The 20,466-nt window shown below is 41.5% G+C and overlaps 1 protein-coding gene across 1 annotated transcript in view; it reads left to right on the forward strand.

The window, feature by feature from the left end:
- Nucleotides 1–5,380: 5,380 nt before the first annotated feature.
- Nucleotides 5,381–20,466, forward strand: part of plppr1 (phospholipid phosphatase related 1) — a gene marked incomplete at its 3' end in the record, with an annotated part of 58,118 nt that continues 43,032 nt past the window's right edge. Inside the window, exon 1 of the mRNA XM_083983295.1 lies at nucleotides 5,381–5,511. The remainder of the gene's footprint in view (nucleotides 5,512–20,466) is intronic.

Here is a 20,466-nt window from a genome sequence, read left to right on the forward strand (position 1 = left end):
AGTATAAGCTTCACTGCCCTGAAGTCTCTGGCAGAATAACTAACCGCATATCACATTTATAAACAGGATGCCTTCCATAAATCAACCTACAGGAGCAACACATTCATTTCCATGTGTAAACACTTTCTGCTGAGAGTGCCATCAAAGTATTAGTAAACACAAACAACTTGATGAATCTTTCCCACAGCAGACATTCCAGTGGGGGAAGCTTGGGAACTGGAGTTTTCCGAAATATTTTGTCTCATCAGGGGAAAAATAGACATTAACAGGGTGAACTTGGCTTCCTGTATGTTTTAACTGTGCTCCTTCTCTCAGAGCAGCTGAGCGGAGCTGAGAAGATGAAAAAGATTAGAGAGTTATCTTACATTATGAAATCCAGATCAAAAGAAGAACGAAATGCAGATTTGAAGCAAGGTTGTCATGACTAAGAAAACATAACATCTCCATTTCCTCACTGACTAATTCCATCAGATCGAATTCTACAAATATTGCTGGTGGTGTATTTTCTCACAGGCCCACCAGCCTGGCCCAAATTCCATTCACTCTCCCTCGGTAGGATCCTGCTATAGAGCTGCAGCTCTCAAGTCAGTGCATCAGTATGTCCAGCCCTGTCCTCTAGAGTTACATATAAATATTTAAAACAAACTAAGTTACAAAATGTTCCATACATTCCTACAATATCCATTTGTAATAACTAGCATGAAGCATGAATGAGTCCCTCTCTGCATGTGCACTTGTGTTACTGGAGAAAAGTCATGCTTTGCGTGTTATTTGCGTCACATTGATAAGACAGAAGACATAATCTTTCCAAAAGTGTATCCATAGTGCCTCTGTTGGAAGTGAACCCTGGACTCTGGTGCCCAAGTCCTACACTTTGCAAATGAAACATCTACTATACAAAAAATACTATACTCCAAAACAATATATACGTATGTTTACGCGACACTTGAAAAAAAACAAATTAAGGCCTTAAAGGGGACATATAATGGAAATATCACTTTTAAGGCTTTTGAATTGACAAAAAAAAATCTAAATTTCCAGGCTCATAGGTTGAAATCCATGTGGTTTTATGAACTGTTCCCTCTAGTTTTCAAATTTGCATAAAGGCCCCCACATACTCGGGCGTACATGACTCCGCGGACGTCCGCGCGTACTCGAGGCGGACTCAGTGCGGACCCAAAGCAGACGTCCGCCAGACCCGTCCGCGCAAAGCTCAATATTTACGACCGCGCGGACTCCGCGGACTCGGTGTCACACAATAGACTACTCGGCGGGAAATCTTCACATCGACCAGTTTTTAATGTGACACCGTACGCCCGACTATGAAAGCTCAAACGTCCGTGGACAGTGCGCACAGAGTCCGCGCTGCTCACAGTACGCGCACAATGCGCCTGAGTATGTGGGGGCCTTAATACCACCCCTACCTGTGAGTACCTGTACCGGTAGGGGGGGGGCAGGCACTGAAACCAGCCGTTCTGAACAGGGCTAATTTGAGTGGATGAAAAGAGAGCTGTGATGTTTGATTCTTGGGGTATTTTGACCAAAGCATGTCACACACGTCTTTCAGACACCTGGGAACTATTTTAATTATAAAAAAGGGGCATAATACAGTATGTCTCCTTTAATCCGTCTATAGCGGGACAACTGTAAGTGCATGTAAACGCGTTAGTCCGACTAAGACGGGACACCCAGATAATGTGATTGGAGACAGGTTTTCTCTGCATGCATCGACTTAATCTCACTGAAACTGCACAATGCATCTCACAACAGTAGTGATGGCACAAAGTGTAGCATAGAAATTGGCCCAAACGGCCCAGAAATGCACCTGGCCTGATACGCCAGCACCGATACAGAGCATTTCATATAAACAACACACAGTACAACCAGCAAGAAGGTGTGTTTAAAAAAAAAAAGAGGGCCTGACCTGACCCGAGTCATTTATTTATATTTGTATATTATTTACAACACGGCCCAGACCAGCACGTCCAGTCGGGTTAGTCGATGAGAACTGTCATTTGTTTATTAGGTGATAAGCCCTGAACCCTCACTGACTAAAGTGACGTCAGCTCAAGTGACAGAGTGTGAGAGTCTGTGAGGGTCCAGATGCTGTAAACATGAATGGAACAGCACTTACCCACTCTCACGACACGTTACCTTGACAACAACATGTTGTTGACTCCGGTCTTGGGCCGACAATTTACTGTACTTTCAATACGCACAAGGTGTGTGAGGTGGACGGACTCAAAACAAAATGTTCCTGGATCAGATCTGATCAAATCATCATCAATAATCACAAATTGCACGTTAATACTGACAGTAAACTTATTCTCTTTTTTTTTTTTTCTTTCTTTCTTTTTTTTGGTTGTTGCTCTTGTCCATTAACAATAAAGAGAGCGGCGGAGCTCTCTCTGACTACGTGTGTTAATTTACTTTTTTTTTTTTTTAACACTTGCGTTCCGACGGCATCTCATGTGTTTGACTTCACAACGCTATGAACTGTGGGTAATTCCCCTACCCAAAGTCAGCATCGGTGCTGACTTACGGTAAGGGGGCAGTAAGGGCTCATTCACTGACTCACTGACTTGATGATCTGACAACGGAACAGCCCTCACACACTCACGGACTTCCCGTGAACGCGCCTCTAAGTCAGTGAGTCCGTGAGGGGTCGGATTGGAATTGGGCCTATGTTGAGGAGGCGGACATGTTTCCATGAACTATTAGATTTTCCCCATTGCATGTAACCTGGGACAAGAACAGAATAGCGATGAGACGCCCAACTCGAGCTATGAGCATACTGTAGCTCGACTTAGCTGTGCATTGGTGAGGTTTCCTCCAAAACAAGTTGACAGTATGTTAATGTAATTTTGTCGTACACTTGGTTGATACATCTAATACCTGAGTGGACCTGAGCAGACGGTGCCATGTATCAGCTCTGATTACATAATCATCACATGGGAAAAACCAGGCAGATGGAGAGTGTGAACTGTGAGCTCCAGAGAAAAATTACTCAGTGCTACTGTTTTTGACTGGGGCTGCTCATTAATCGCTGGAGCATCAGGCTGCTGTCAGTGTTTTGTCTGTTGGGCCGACCATAATTTGGATAGGGTCTAACCATCCTTGGGTCTATAGGGATCAGCTTTAAAAACAATGCATGCACATCGGGTTGGAGGTGCTTTTTCACGGGCTACGTCAGGTTTAGATTCAAAATCTTTGACCTGTGGAGCTGCCTCACATTACTCACACCTCTAGGTGCATCACTCACCTCATCTCTGACCAACAGTATTTTTTTTTATGTGCATAATTACAGTGGTTGTGTATCAGGATCCGGATGCTTCTAAAATACAGATGACCCACAGCTCATTATTGTGAACGCAGCTTGTGCAGACACGCACGGTGCTGCTGCTCCACTAACAAGCTGATCATGCAAATGCCTTCATTGTAGACGCGGCGTAACTTTGATGTAAAGTGGTATGTAAAGAAGAAAATTATAATTCATACCCAGCAATCCCCCCCCTGGTCCTGAGTCTGATTGTCTTAGATCAGGTACATGGGCCCAGATTTGGTGCCACTTTTAGCCATCTCACATCCTCAGACCGCTTCATCTCTATTGTTAATTATAACTCGTGCTGACTGCACGTTTTTTTATGATTTTACAGTAATATCAGTTTTTCTGCTCAGTTTGGTTGATGTGACTGAAGGCCACGGAGGAGGAGGGATGTAGGGAGGAGTGAAAGAAGTGGGCAGAAAAAGCAGAGGATTGGAAAGAGGGGGAGCCTGAGCGCAGGGTGTAATGTACCGTGCTCTCTGAATCTAGATCACTGAACACACCAGTGTTTCTTCAGTAATTTCTTGTTGCAGAGATGGACACCCTGGTCTCCCTCGTCTGTCCCAGTTTTGGCAGCACTACTGCGTTCGCAGGGCTAAAGCTAACAACTAGCGGGAGCCACAGAGGTGGGAGTGGGGATGAAAACATTTCTTTGAGACATGATATATTATGCAATAAGGTAGAGCAACAACTAGCTGAAGAAAAGAGGGGAGACTGAGATGACAGTTGGCTTGTTCCACTGGAAATATTCCTTAAATCCTTGTGTGGGTGCTTAAACCATTTGTATTGTGGCTTGATATGACAGCTCAAGAACACTCCTGTGATTATGTTATTGTACATGTCTTGTTTTGGTCTCATTCATTCTCTGTAGCTTTGGATCAAAACGGTACAATTCTACCACCAGATGAGACCAAAGTGAGAATATTGAAATCCTACATATATTGTAGTGGCTTCAGAATATAAAGAAAGACTGGAGAGGCACATACTCAAATAGTATGTGTGATACCAGTGAAGTTATGACTTTGACACTAAGTTGTCTCAGATGTAGAGCTGAGAAATCCAATTTTAGGTCAGTGATCATCACTAGTTGGGTTTAACAGAGTGACAAACCTCTCCATCTAGTGAGAACAGGCCCAAATGAACACTACACTAGACACTAGCAGTTCTTGAAAAACGAGAAAGAGATCGTTTTGTCTGTGATGTGACAACAGTCACCTCAGCCTGTCCCAAGCCCCGTCCATATCATTCAAACTCACAGGATTTGGTTTCTCAAAGTATTTGCCTTAAATCTGCTATATATTCAGCCAATTAGAAGACAGGCCCAGAGCTTCCTCCCCTCTGATTGGCTCATTGATATGTTGTTACCAGAACTTCAGAGAGAGGAGATGTAAAACAGCATGGAGGTGATTTTACTTGCTTACTTACTCAATGCTTACAATTCCATAGCTAGAGTATATCATTTTGCTCCAGTGGGTTATTGTCCTTCTTTGGACTTGTGTCCCCTTTTATAATATAATATAATCATCTCTTTAGGCCTATATTAAAATGTCCCATAATTGTGTAACTGAGAGTTATTGAAAACATAATTCAAGTAATTAGTTAAAGATACATTTTTGACATTGATTATAATACATCTCAGATCATGTTGAATGAAATCTGAAATCAATGCTATCACCTTGAATATTCAGTGTGCCATACACACACAACAGCTCAGCAAACCACTGAGCCTGTCTATCTGTGCACGTGAGGAGCTCCATGAATATGAAGCATCATTATGAACCTCGAGCTGCCTCTCTGAGATAAGGGAGGGTAAAAATAAAATAAAATAAAGGGATAGTGTGAGCGGGACCCCGGGGTCTATAGGGCAGGCTGGCTGGGAAATATGCGGGCTAGACAGCCGACTCGCTTGTAACACAAGGTCCCTACACAGAATTAAATACGCTCCACTGGACCCGAGTACGCGTCTTGTCCCCGCCCCCCTCCGACAAGGCACAGCATCCATCCTCATGCGCTCACACGCTGCGTGATCCCCATCACAAACCGAGAGCGGTGGCTTTCACTGAACCGATGGAGTAGTAGTACAAGTAGTAGTGGGAGTGCTCGCGGCTTCCTTTCGCCCTTATCTCCTCATTTTCTTTCTTCAATGGATTCGCCTTTCCTCCGGAATATCGCCTCATCCCGTCGCGGTAAGTGTGCGCCAGGCTTGCGTGGCTGCCGTGGGGGTAGAAAGAGAAGAAACGGGGAGTGTGTAAGCTATTGTCTGTTGCTGAAGCAAGTTCGGATCTTGATCAAGTCACAACGCAGGACTCGGCGTTTTGATTAAACGTAGCCTACCCGCCCCCCCCCTCCAACCAAAAAGCGCGTAAAAAAAAATCACCGGGGTTTTGTGAATGGAGCAGATTTTCGTGGCGGATTGATCGACGGAGAATGTGTGCAGAATAGTGTTTTAATGATCGTAAAACGGAATCGATATCGGTATTTACACAGACACCTGTCTCTAGCAGCAACAGTGACCGCCCTCCAGCGCTCATTTGCGCTCTTGCAAATGTGATATTTTTGGGAGATAACAGCCCATCACCATGGTGCTGCTGCTGAGAAACAACAAAACGAATATTTGTGTAAATTTGTCGCCTATTCTGCCGAGCAAAAATGTGTCGCCGGTCCAAGGAAGGAAAAAAAAATGTGGCCCATCTCCCCGCCCCCCAACCTCAGAGGCTGGCTATTCCTCCTCAACCAGCCCCCCTAGACATGCACCGTGCAGTAAATGCCTTTCAGATCATTCAAAGACTGAAATCACATGCTTATTATGATGTCTTGATGAGCGCTATAGGGTAACCTTGAAATACATTCAGTTCAGCCTGTGTCATCCCCCCCTCCACCCCCTCTGATTGCTTCTCCTATCATCATGTTCAGAAATCGGTTGCTGTGCATGTGTAGCCTTGGCCTTAGCTTGAATTGAATATAATACTGAGAAGAACCTCATCAGTTTTTTTTAATGCTTTACGATAGGAATGAATTGAGATATGAGTTGAATAGGCCGGGGTTTCTTGGTCACAAGTGTCCGCTTTGATCATCTTCACACAGAGCAGCTTTCTGGCATCACCAGGTTAAATGTGGGAATGTATTTTACAGCACAGCTTTAGCTTGAGTGAAGTGAGGTGAAAAATCAAGTCCTTTCTCTTAGAAATACATCAAATCATTTGCAAATCTGCAGATGAGCATAACCAGCTACAGGATCCTGAATGCAGCAGGAGTCACTGTTGTCTGTTGGCCAAAAAAAAAAGGAAAAAAAAGTGCTGCTTATGCTGAATTACCTGCTCTCTAATTAGTGAACAGTATTTCCTGTATGCTTACTCACAGAGAGGCAAGTATTGTGTTTCCTTCCATTCTTCCCAACTGCTTCCGCGCATTAGTACTGAATCCTCTCTGTGTCCTTTGGCCGAGCACAGATAATCAGATAGCATCGGCCACCCAGAGGCACTTATTTCTACAAGCTGTGTGTAGCTGGAACCTGTGAATTTATGCATTTTGCTGTGTGTGTGTTTTTTTTTTAAATATTTGACAGGTGTATTCATGTCTGTCCCTGTAGTATAGCAGGCAAACGGTATTATTCAGCAGACAGATGGCAGGTGGCTGGGCATCAGGTGAGCCTTTCGCTGGCTGTCAGCAGCAAGACACATCTTGGCATACACCCACCATGCTGTTCAACATAATGGCACAAGTGTGCATTTATACAGCATGTGTATGTGTGTGTTTGTGTAGATTTTAGTATGCACATTTAAGTGCTCAGTTGGTTGTCATTTTATATTAAGAAGCTATAGGATGTATGTGTTTGGTTGTGCATGTGTTCCCCTTTCCATGAACATTGATGTCACTTTTGACCAATCGTATGACAGACCAGGCTGAGGTCAAAATGACATCATCATGCCTAGCAATGATAGTCTATGGTGACGTTCACCTGACATCAGCAGCATCATCAGTAGTAATTATACTGATGTGGAATTTTAGTTTCTAAATACTTTGTTGTCACCATCATTCCTGTATGTATGACAGAAATGTGTTTCTGTAATGTTAGTTCACATTTTCACAAGATCGTTAGATGTGTTGTTTCAGTTGTTATTAGTTGTTTAATGTTGTAGTAAAACACTTTCTACCACCATCACAGTTTGATGTGAACCAGCTCTGTTATACAACGTACTGTTCTCTGGGTTAGTTCTGCTCAAGATATTGATTCTTTTTGATCTTGGAAAACAATAAAGTAGATTTTGTGACAATTTACACTGTTTGTGTGTTCTGTCAGATTTAGTCTCTGCCACATCTGTGTCATTATGAGCAGCAGATATAGACACATTCACTGTAGGCCTAGTTCAGCACAGCATATGCCTGGCTCATCATCCTAAATCTCCAAGTGAAGGACCAGGAGAGGGTTGTTTGCAAGAGGGTTAAGCATCCCATGATATTAGTCATGATAAAAATACTTATCCCTAGTGCATGATTACTTCTTCACAGGGTGACTGAAAAATCAAAACATACAAATTCCAAAATGCCTCTTGAACAGCAGCCAGTGAGGACTCTGAATACACAAACGTAGTATTTCTGGCTATTCATAATAGGCAAGAAATAAAAATAATGCACTTAACACGTGGGGAAAACAACATATGTAGTGCGTTACAGATTACAATAATCAAAGGGGAGACAAAAGCTGATGAGTTAAAAAAAAAAAAAAAAAAGAGATACCAGCTGATGTGTTAAAAAAGAAACAGCAGATGGATTTATAATAGTGAAGACACAGGAAGGAATGACCCCTGAACCCTCATCTGATATCTAATTCCTCTTCTACTCCCACACCAGAGACTGGCTATTGATCACATGCACACAAACACACATACATATCTACTCAGACTGCCACGTGCACACACGCAAACACCAGCCATGGTTCATCGGTAGCAGGTATTTGATTACCACTGGATGTGGCGGCGGTGTTATTAGTGCAGTGGGGGTGTGTCTTGATTGGGCAATAGATCTGTCACCGTGATGTCTCAGGGGGATGATTGGCCCTAAGGTGAGATAAGGCCTGCCTCTGGAGATGGAGTGCCCCTCCTTTTTTTTATCTATAAGAAGGCTGATACACACAGGTGATAAGGTACCAGAGGAACAGGAAGAATGATAACTCTAGATGTGCTTTATGAATATTTTTTGCTTAGTGTGCCAGAAGCCAGACAGTAGTAGAGTGGCATCTAATGTGGCTAAACATCCATATTTACAAGGAGGCTTGATTAATTCGAGGCAGAAGTGGTATTTTGTTGGCTCAAATGGTGTTTTTATAGCGTGCCAGAATGCAGCGTGAGCTTCTCAGCCCAGACTCATGTATATAATTAGTCAGAATGTGAATGGGAGCTAATGGAGAAATACTTCCAGTTGCAGCCAAATAGCCCTGCTGGCTACGCGCCCCAGATTTTTTTTTTCCTTAAGTGACCATATTTGAAACTGCTGAACTTATTTTGGATGTACAGTACTCTGAAGACAGCTGAAGTGTTAAATTTAAAAAATGTCAGCCACTAACCTCTTTATTGTTCTTCATTAGTTTCGTAAGTGTTAGTTATTATGGTGAATGACTTTACGTATCTGTTCTGGAAACTACAAACATTTTGTGAATTCTTGTTGGCAGTCGTAAGTTATAAGAGCGGCTCTACTTTTCTACGTATCTGCACTTGATACATGACTAGAACTAAATTACAGACAGATTTTTTTTTACTGCCGTTCTACCACACATAAATCCTTTTGGAAGGTAATAAATGATTGCAAGGACGACGAGAAGCAGCAGTAGCGTGATAGTGTGTAGCGCTACTGAGAAATCTCATAAGGGAAAGATTTCTTTATCTCTGGCTGGGTAAAGAGGACGGTGCTGTGATGGTTCTGATGGTTGTTATCGCACTGAGAAATAGCTGAACACTCAGATCAAGAGTGTGTTTGATCTAAATATAGATGGAGATGTTACAAGGCTGCATAAGAAATAAAAAAAAAAACTTGCACAGCATCACTCAGCATTCAACACACCAAGTGAATACACACACACACATCCACGCGTGCACACACACGAACAAAAGCCTCGGAGCAGTCATGGAAATACATTTTCCCAACTTGAAAATTTACATTCATACATATGCAAATTTACGTACCTGAAGCATTTGCAGTTGTTTACTAATGGCTATTAATTAACTAAGATAACTAATAATTTGTGGAGATGAATAGCAACAACCACCACTGCTGGTGGATTAGTTCTCTGCATATACTTATATAAATAGAATTGGTATTAGAGGAAATTCAATATTAGAAAATCTTATTTAGCCCTAAGCTGCAATATGCAAGTCAATAAAAGTAGATTGCATTAAGAAGTAATCTAAAACCAAGTGTGAACAAACAGAAAAGCTCGGACCTCATGAGGACGTCTCCTCGCTGTGGTTATTTACTCTAAGCCCAAATTCAAAAGGAGAACTTATAACGCAGCTGATCAGACGTGTTTTTGTTGGGCTGAGAAATGAGCAAACAGAAGAGTGACATTGAGGATGAAACGATCAAGGCTCTGGCAATGAGTTAAAATGATCCTCAGACACATATACCACTCTGCTTTATCAGGGAAAAAGGCAGGAGGTGAAGCCCAGGCCAGCGGCTGAGGTGAACTCTGGATATGTGGAAATACAGGAACATGTTTGAAGGCTTTTGCAGCTGTACGTGTTGCTCTTTAGCAGCATCTGAGGAAGTAAACTTAATATTTCTTCAGCTCTTTACCGCTGCTTCTTCATGTCTGGATTCTCTTTTCTCGCATACTCTAAAGTCTTTTTCAGGTAGTGGAGTGTTTTTTCTTCTTTTTTTGTCTTTTGAGAGGTTCAGCTTCTTTTCTGAAAGGATATTCCTAATCTTCTACTTTCAACTTTGTTCTATTTCTGATCTCATCTTCCTTGTCTTTGTGTTTGACATTCATACGTCCTCCACTGTATTTCGTATCCAGGCGTTGTGCAGATTTCCCGGCTAAGCTGTCTGTCAGTGAGGCGAAAACGTGACTCTCATTGTGATTCCACACAATCAAGTGTTGATGCAAGTTCACAAGTTTTTTTTAATCAAAGCAGGTGCAGAGAGGAATTAAGAAATATAAAGGGAGTGAATAATAAATGTATTTATATGATGAACCACGACCTGACATTTATTACAGAACATTTTCATCATATATTTTCAAACTTATCTGGAAAGCATCGTGCACTCAGACTCATGGTGGACATATTTTTTCAAAGAGTTCTAAATCAATCCATAGAAATGCCTTTATTCTATATTCTTGTCACCCACAATGCAATGTGAACGTCGATTTTGCTTGTAGCAGCTAATGTAGCCTCAAGTGACTGGAGATGGGAGTAGGTTGCTCTTGAGGTCTGGTAGGCTTTGTTTTCCATCCCCACATGTTCAAACTTACTTTTAGACCCAACGGATGCAGACCCAAGTGACATCAACTTTATCAGGCTTTACATATAGCGCCCCCTGGGCCCACAAAAGGCGTCAACAAGTCCTCCAACCAAATTACCATAGAGGTCACTTGTTACTACCCTTGGCTTTAAGCCATAGGAGTGTACCAGCAGCAGGCCAACTGGCCCTATGTTGTCATGGTAACTATAATATGACCTCCAGGATTTTGCCAGCTGCAGGTGTAGGTCACCTCTCCTGTCATGGTCAATAGTAAAAGCATGGTTATGTTTCTGGATTGGTCACTGCTTTGTTACATCTGTGCCTATAGGGGAAAGAACATGGTTTAGGTTAGAGTAAGTTCTCTGCCACTGGATGTTGCTTGAAAAAAAAAGTCACTCTGGATCCATAATAAGTTGTTTACACGGACAAATCAGGATGCTGTCAAAGCCTTTACACATCTTTTGCCACATACAACACATCCCCAACTCTACAAAATTAGAGAGAAAACAAAGACTTGGAACTTTATGTGATGAGCTTATCAGTAGCCATTATTCTAGGTCAAAAGACTTCAAGGCAGGTGAACACATCAGAACTGGAGTGAAACTGAAAAAAGCTGTTAAAAATTAAAAATTGAGTTCAGAATTAATGAATACCGATGCATTTATATTACTGTAAATTGATGATGCACTGAATGGATTCCACCAAAAGTCGTGATGTTGGTTGGCTAATTACAAATACCTGTAAACCCATCTGCAGACAGTTGAGTAGATTACATGTAGTTGTATTTAATTCTGGTACAAAATGACACTTAAAGGGATAGTTCATCCACAATTCAAATTTCACTCATTATCTACTCATCTGCATGTCGACTAAGGGCTGGGAGAATTTTCAGAGTCCTCCGTGCCTTCTCGGAGTTACAGGGGGGGTCCGCGCAGCAGTATTTGTCCATAATGGTTGTGAATGGTGCTCACTTTTTTCCGTCCAAAAAGACACACCAAAAAACATCCAGATACCTCCATACTGCTCGTCTGTAATGTCCCTCTTGTATTAAAGCCCTGACATGAGAAATTGTTCTGTAAAAAATTAAATAAGTCTTTATTTTAAGCTTGTTTGTAGCGGAAGCTCCCAGTGTCTCAGTTCACTGCTCTTCCTGTGTGATTTGCACTGACCAGCGGAACAATTTCTCATGTCGGGGCTTCAATACAAGAGGGACATTACAGACGGGCAGCATGGAGGTATTTGGATGTTTTTTGGTGTGTCTTTTTGAACGAAGAAAAGTGAGCACCATTCACAACCATTATATGGACAAAAACTGCTGCGCGGACTTTGTTACGCGCGGATTTTGTTACGAAGACAGTTGGTATCCATTTGCAGCCATTATATGGATATGCACTGCTACGCCGAGCCCCGCTGTAACTCAGAGAAGGCACGGAGGACTCTGAAAATTCTCCCAGCCCTTAGTCCACATGAGGGTGAGTAGATAATGAGTGAAATTTGAATTTTGGGTGTACTATCCCTTTAAAAGTTGAGACCAGCAAATCCAGATCAATTCAAATGTGGAATTCAGGCAGGATACCATCTCCATCTGATCTGTGAGCACCTCCTGCTGAGATTTCCCTTTTCTTTTTGCTTTCACTATACAACGTGTGTGATTCCTTTACCGGCTTCCCACGCCCAAACACAAGCAATTAATTGTGTTTGTTGGAATGCGTGACCAATCCACGGGCCTGAACCTGGGGCTTCGTGTTGGTGAGGGAAGGTTTTGTCTTGCACCATCTCTGTATCAATACAGGGACTTCATGAGATTTGATTAAAAGCTTTGGCCATCAATCTAGTATTGTCTTTACACTAATAAGTTATTTTTTCAGTATTCGGGTTAGGGTTAGGGTTCTATTTTTCTTTGTATGTATTCAATATATCTTATGGAAAGATGGAATTGCACTTGTTATTGATTTTTCATTGTTTGCATTGTAGGTTTTGAAATAAAAAAAGACAGAGAGTATCTCCAGCTGGAACATAAAAGAAACAGCATGGATCTGTTGGAAAAGTCCAAATGCTGTATGTCGAACCCTGAATATAACGTTCCATATGTGCAGATGGTAGGTGTGATATGTGGAGGCAGCAAGAACCGTGGCTGTTAGGGGAATAAGAACCATTTATAAAGACGCTGTTTGTAACCCCCTGCTGAAAATGACAGTAAAGCACTAAGCAGTGTATCCCAGAGGAGGTAGCAAAAGTTCTTCTCCCATAAATGAACAACCTCCAAAAACATGACATTTCCTCCTCTGCGTTCGCCTCCGTCTGTCACTCTCCCGTCCCTTTCACTCTGTCCACCATGAGTCCTTGTCCTGTCTGATGCTCAGCTCTGCAGGGAAGTGGGGGAGGAATTGGAAAGATGACAATGTTATTTTATGTTGATGCTCAGCTGTATGTGCACCAAACTGTCAACGATTACTTTGAGAGAACACTTATTACAGTCACCACAAAATAGATTGATTCCCCCCAAAAAACATTTTAAAGGAAACCTCAAGGGAAGAATGAAAACAGACTATTTATAGCGACAGAGATGCTCTGTTGGCAAGAGTAGAAGCCATGGGAAGGCTGTGTGTGAGAGAGAGTGTGTGTGCACTGTTGTGCACTGAGCAGATGAGGAATCCAAAATGAGATTTATACACTTTGTTGACCATGAACCCTTTTTTCATAGCTGTTATGATTTCAGGGAGGAAAACTGTGATTTATATAAGAGTTGTATAATAAAGTGTGAAAACTTTGATGACAGTGGGGGCATTTTTTAGCATTTTAAAAACACAGGATTTCTCTGTAGTAACATGAAAAGACACAACAGGGCTCTGGACACAAAGTGCTGCGTTGGCCTATTTCCAAGAAAACATGTTCCTCAGATCTGCTGCTGCAAAAAGACTCAACATAGTTTCATTTAAGGCTTCAATAGGCAACCCACAAAAACCAAACCAATTATTATAAGCAGTTCTACATCTGCCTATGGAAAGTAGCTCAGATCACTTTACTATTAAAGGGATAGTTCACCCAAAATTCAAATTTCAGAGTCCTCCGTGCCATCTCTGAGTTACAGCGGGGCTCCGTGCAGCACTGCATGTCCATATGACGGTTGAGAACGGGGCTCACTTTTCTTCATCCAAAAAGACACACCAAAAAACATCCCAATACCTCCATAGTGCTCGTCTGTAATGTCCTTCTTGTTTTGAAGCCCCAACATGAGAAATTGTTCCAAAAAAAATTAAATAAGTCTGTATTTTAAGCTTGTTTGTAGCGGAAGCTCCCAGCATTGCTATTGGTCCATCCAAATCTTGCGCGACTTGCGCCGGCATCAGTGCAAATCTATGAGATAATGAGTGAAAATTTAATTTTGGGTGAACTATCCCTTTAATGAGGGTTATTGCATATATTAGTACCACTTTTAAACCAGGCTGTAAGGAGTATGGGAAAAGATGAAACAGATGAAAGTTGAGACGTATTAAAGTTATATCTGTCAAGATTTTAGATTGTCTCTCCTCTCCCTGGTTTCCACTAAGGCTTCTGTTAAAGTGGCCATAGTCGTTATTTTAATAATAGCAATGTATCACATGGTAATGAGAGAACAATGTGGGTGTTGAGAGTGATGAACCAGGCTGTAATTTAGCAGTTTTTGTTACTCTCACACGGCTCTGGTGGTGACACCGCTGGCCTCTGAAAGCTGCTGCTTTTTAGCGAAAAGCTCAAAAATGCCAAATAAATCCACCAGGTCGGTAAACTGAAGTGTGTTTGAACCTATCCCGGGAGTTCAAACTGTTCAAAAGTCCCAACAGTGCGGCTTTAAAAATCCTGCCATTTGTAAGAGTCAAGGAACTGATCCTCTAACATTCAAGGAGTGAAGGACACAGGGCTACACCAGCAACACGACGCCTGGCAGCGATAACAGGAGAGGCAATATTTCATTTTTCGATGCTCGGCTTTTGACTCTCGGCTCTATCGGCAGCTCTGTCATCGTGACAGCCCAGTCACATTCAGGCAGTCGTCACAGTCAGGCAGAACAGCTCAGTTGGGGACCAGGAGATGGTCAATCAGATGATATTTCTGGGCTCAATATTTCACAGTCAGCTCTCACCCATCTCTGAGTGGGGAGCAGTCAACGTCTAGACGAAGTCATCACAGCCTGGCTGAGTGGAGAGCAGATCCTGATGAGTCCTGACAAGGCCTGTAGGCTGCTCGTTTGATGAGCTCGCCGCCGGGGAGGCAATCTGATCACCTTTCATCCGGCCGTAATTAACAGGCTCCTGGAATTGGGAGAAAAATGCTCCACGGTTATGATCTTTGAGACATCTTTTACAACAGCGATGTCCCGAGGCAAGAGGGGAAAAAAGAGAGAAATCACGTTAAGACTTTTTCCTGCGACTAGATCCAATTGTTCGGCACTGTGACTCCTCAGAGCTGTGAGGCAGTTCTGGTAGAGAAATAAATGAATGTAGTGTAAACTCTTTGACACTGAGTGCGGCCCCCTTAAATTTTCTGATTTGAATCATCTGTCACAGAGCCCCGAGTCAAATCATCAAGCTCGCAGTCCAACTGTTAAATTGCCAGTTTCTTTTTTGTCCATTCCTTCCGCATGATTGCCCACAGAGCAGGACAAAAATAAAAAGCTTAGACTGCACAGTATTTGAGTCTTTCACAAAAAAACAGGCTACATGTGTCAAAAGGTTTGAGGATTTGACTTTTTTTTTTTAAAGCATCACAGAGACGATACTTGCCAATCATTCTCAAGGAAATCACACATCCTGCAGGGCTTGTGTTGGAATTTTATCAATGGACATGAGAAAAAGTGAAAAAATACCCTTTTTGGATTACTCACTTGGCTCTAGTATGGGTCACTTGGTCTCTAACAAGATTTATTGCTTCTTTTTCTAGTCCTGTTCACTTGTATTTGTGTCATTCTTCAACTACGGGCAAATTTGGTCTTGAAAATTTTAGAAAATCGAATGTATATTTTGAGAAATTTTTTCAGATATTTAACTTTTCAGTTATGTATAGAAACACATTCTGATAGCTGTTGTGATAAAATTATTTAGATAATATCTTATTTTTGACATTTTAGTCTAACATTAAGTGGAAAGCGTCATTTCCATCACACCACAAAAAAGTTGTTTTTCCAAACAAAATTATGAAAATAACCCATTTTTCAGAGCATTTATTGAAATTTCAGCTGCATAATTTCCAAAACTGCAAAATATTATTAGTTTGACTGTTAATTCTTATGAATTTTATGTGAAAATGTGTAATGTGATGGAAATGACAATGTGTGGTGGAAAGGACTTCACGTGTTGGAAATGACAATCGACATACAAATTGCTGAGTCACCTCCAAAAAAGTGATGGAAATGACTGTTGTGGAAATGACATTCTGTCACATTTAAAAAGAAATCTCATGCTATATTGGCATGATGATCTCAGCTTTAAAGCTATCAATAAATGTACACAAAATACACAATATCAAATATTATTTTTTACATTATTCGTACATTCAAAGGAAATATGAGCTGTTTGGAAATGACGACCAATAAACATACACTTTTTTTTGACAACATTAAACCTTGATTTTCTCTACTTTCAGTTTCTTCCAGGGAGCCAACTCTGCTCTCCAGCCATGTGCTCTCCTAACAAAGACTGTTGGAGTAATTAGAACTATACTTGACCTTTAAAAAACATCCCTAAAGTTACATTTTGTGGGGTGTGGTGGAAATGACTGAGACCCCAAGGGACAGGTGTTCTTTTTATCAAAAAATACATAAAACACTAATATATCTTACAACACATGATACATTTAATTAAAATAGGGATTTATGTACCACTTGTCTATAAAGTTACTCTTAGATCACAATTTAATTCAACATTAAGAGGGATTGAATGTCACAAATCTGAGCCCGGGACAATGGGAATATAGTTAAAACAATACATATAAACCTATGATTTATATAGTAAAATTAATAAGTTATCTATAATTAATTTTTTCAAAGTTCCTCTTGATGTCATGTAAGTGTGCCAAAAATAAAAAACAAGAAATGTGTTTCAGTTTTTGTTATATCTGCCAGGGACACAAATTTGCCCGTAGTTGAAGAACTGAATTACTACCCAGTGGGGGTATGTACTGTATGAGGTTATTCATTTACTGTGTCAAACAGATTTAGTGACTATCATCCTGTGCTACATGAACCAATGTGGAGAGATGAAATGTCTGTGACTGACAAGAAGTCATGTAGCTGTCCCCTGCACTTCATTTGTGTTTGTCTTCTCCAATGGAGAATGAGCAATAACTGAGACTTTAACATCATATCTATTAAGGACAGGTAGAAACAGCAGGGGAAAAAACTGCTAACATACATGAATGTAATAACATCAACATATAACGTATATGAAGCACAGTTACAACCATAAACTGTATATAAAAGATAAGGTTACAACACACCACCATTACACCTCCATTATTTTTTGTCATTGATCAAGGAAAATTCCAGTGCTCACTTATTCATATGCAATACATGTTGCCATGGTTACCGAATGATCTTGCATAATTGTATTGTATGCTGGGACATCTGGTGGCCAGGTGGTTTTCACACACACGTCAGTTTCTCTTTCTCTTTCTTCTCTGTGTAGGGATGTTTTCCTTTCACTTTCAGATATAATGATCTCAGATATTGGTCTTGTGATAGATTCTTCATCATGGTCTTGCCTTCATACTGATTTACTCATTGTGGAAGAAATATTGCGCTCGCTTGAGTGAAGGCCGTTGATAAGGGACGTTAAGAGTTCTCATTTGCTATACATTTTCATCATCAAATACCAGATGTATCCCAGGCTCTTGATGTCTGCCTGGAGATCCGATAAGCAGGTGTTCTTATAGGCCGGGCTCTTTTCATCTTTCTCTGGAGCATTCCCTGTCAAAGCCTGTCAGGTGATGTTTGTGTGCATGATCCGTCTCCGTCCTCTTCTTCCACCTACTGCTGGTCGTCACTGTTCTGTGTGTGTGTGTGTGTGTGTGTGTGTGTGTTTTGTTTTTTTCCCAACCATTTGATATGACCCATGACTGTCTCCTGAGATGGTGCCATGACAACCAAGGTCCAGCAGGCACACAGTACACATGACAGTAGCATACCTGCCTTTGTCGCCATGGTTATTTTCAACACCAGTCTTGGCTTGCCAAGTTTTAAAACCACTTGGTTAGGTTAATGAAAAGATTCTTCATTTTGGTTCAAATAAGTTCTTCCCCAACATTAGATGATCTTTGTTGTCAAGGTTACAATAATAACGATGAACTGCTGGTTTCCCATGGGAGTTGAACTCTCCTCTCCAACATCATATAGCCTGTACCCGTGTTTTATAGACAAAGCCATCCACCCCAACCACCTTTTATCATGGAGTTTGTCGCCGCACTTTTCCCTTATTATCCTTATTCCCTAATGACTACAGCTACTGGATGTTGCCTAACAACAGAACATAACTAACTAACATAATTAACATTTAAACCTGCTGCACAAATGATCTACAGTATGGGCTTGTGGTTTTCACAGAACAGTCTCTCTTATCTGCACATCTTTATTGCTGCTGTGGCCAGTGGATATAAATAATTCTCTTTAGTCAGTTGTTGATACGTTTGAACTTAATTGACTGTGGTCTTTGTCATTTTCCACTTCTCTTTTCGCCATGAAGCAGCACTGGTTTTACATCGGAGAGTCTCATTTTTGCTCTGCGTCACTCATCTGTGCCAGATGTTCTTGAGGTGCGAAAAGACTGTCCTTTCTTTTCCATCCTCCACGCAGCTCAAGGGCTGCTGCCTTCAAGTGTGATTGATTCAATCAAACAGCGAGGGCACTGTCCTGCATCTGTTAGCGGCGGACAGCTGTGCCAAGTTAGCTGCAAACTCTGAGATCTTCACTTCCACTGGATTCTGTACTTCCATTGATTAGTTTTATTCCTCATTACCCAGTCAGGGGCTAATAGAGACAAGAATCTCAGTTTTGACCTCAAACTGGTTGCTAACCCGTCCTTCATGTATCACTCTACAGGTCACTCCAGCTGTTCTTCATAAGGCACTCCATAATATCTCAGTATAGCTCAGCGCTTTCTTGTACTTTCTTGTAGCTCTAACTTTTAGGCTATATATTAATTATGCACTACTTCTAATATTTTTTGCAGTTCTAATCTGTTGCTTGAACCACTGTATGAATAGGAAGCATATCTGTATATTAAGCAAAAATCTAATTTCCCACTTGGAAAAAAAAATCACAGTAGGCCACATGAGCCGTTTCCATTTGACTCGCCTGATAAAATCACGGTTCAGTGAAGCAAACTGCAGAAATTATGAATAATTGATTTCCTGTTGGTGGTTGTGGAGAAATGTTTTAAAAAAGTGAGGCATATTATGGAGTATCAGAATATAAGAGTGTAAATGTGATTAGTGTGGTCATTTAATTTTGGGGGCTTTTTACCACATTACAAGCGTGACAACTCAATTTCCTCTCTGTGGCTGATGCTTCCCCACCTGCCATAATCTGTAAAGTCACTGAGTCACTGGAGGCCGATTACACTGTTAATGTGCACTGTGACGGATAGCAGAGATGTCTTGCGCTGGCTTTATTTATGGATTTACTGAAAGCAATTAAATTTACATGGCATGTAAGGACTTTCCAGACAGGTACTTGCAGTATTAGTGAACAGGGAGACCATCCATCAATCTTGCCTGACAGCTGTACCCACCTTGCTGAAGTGTATTCCCAACAGCCTACAGGAGGGTGTTGGCACTGGGCTGAGCTTTACACTGGTTGGTCTTGTTAGAGCAGAGAAAGGCGAATTACAACATGTGAATTTTTCTGCTCCTATCACCTTAAGTAATGCAAGCAAGTGTTAAAAGGTTTAAGTACCACACAGTGGGGTGGCAGTTATCTGTGTTGGTTTGAAACAGTTGACACTGGTGTTTTTTTGTCATACGGCCTAAAACAGACATTTGAATTGCTGAAGCTCAAGTGAAGCACCGTGCGAGAGCTTCGAGACCGACGGTCAGATTGTCGCCATCTGACGTCGCTTTGATTAGCCTGGATTGAGCATTAAATGAGATGGGACAGGCACTCGGGGACTGATTAGGCCTGCCGGCCTCGCTGTCTGCCTGCATCTGATGACTCGGTGAGACTGAAGTGTTTGGTTTCAAATTGAGATGTGAGTGGATCTTCATGCAAGGTGTGTAGTGAGGACTTTGCAATCTATACGTAATGCATGAATGATACTGCAGCTACAAATAACTGTGCTGCTGACCATGATGCTTTCGCTGCTTTCACTTTCACTACATGCTTTACCCCTAATCACCAGCAATAACAAGTGTCATACCAAGAGTTGACAAGAATGGCACTAGAGCAGATACCTCTGCCACGGCCCAAAGGATGTATAGCTATATCTGATGTATGTCCAATATGAAAGTCATAGATGTTAACACCATGGCTATGTCACATCTCCCATCCCAGGGGATTCTCATTTTAAATTGTTAAGTTTACAGCAGAAACAAACATGCTTCAAGTCTGGTATAAAACTGTTTTTTAAAATAAGAAAAACACTTTCTCTAATTTCTCACATTTTATTAGGGGTGTTAACTTCTGCACAGTTGAGGGGGTGTTGGTGTGTGACAGGTGG

The sequence above is a fragment of the Trachurus trachurus genome (assembly GCF_905171665.1).
Source record: "Trachurus trachurus genome assembly, chromosome: 12".
Classification (NCBI taxonomy): Eukaryota; Metazoa; Chordata; class Actinopteri; order Carangiformes; family Carangidae; genus Trachurus; species Trachurus trachurus.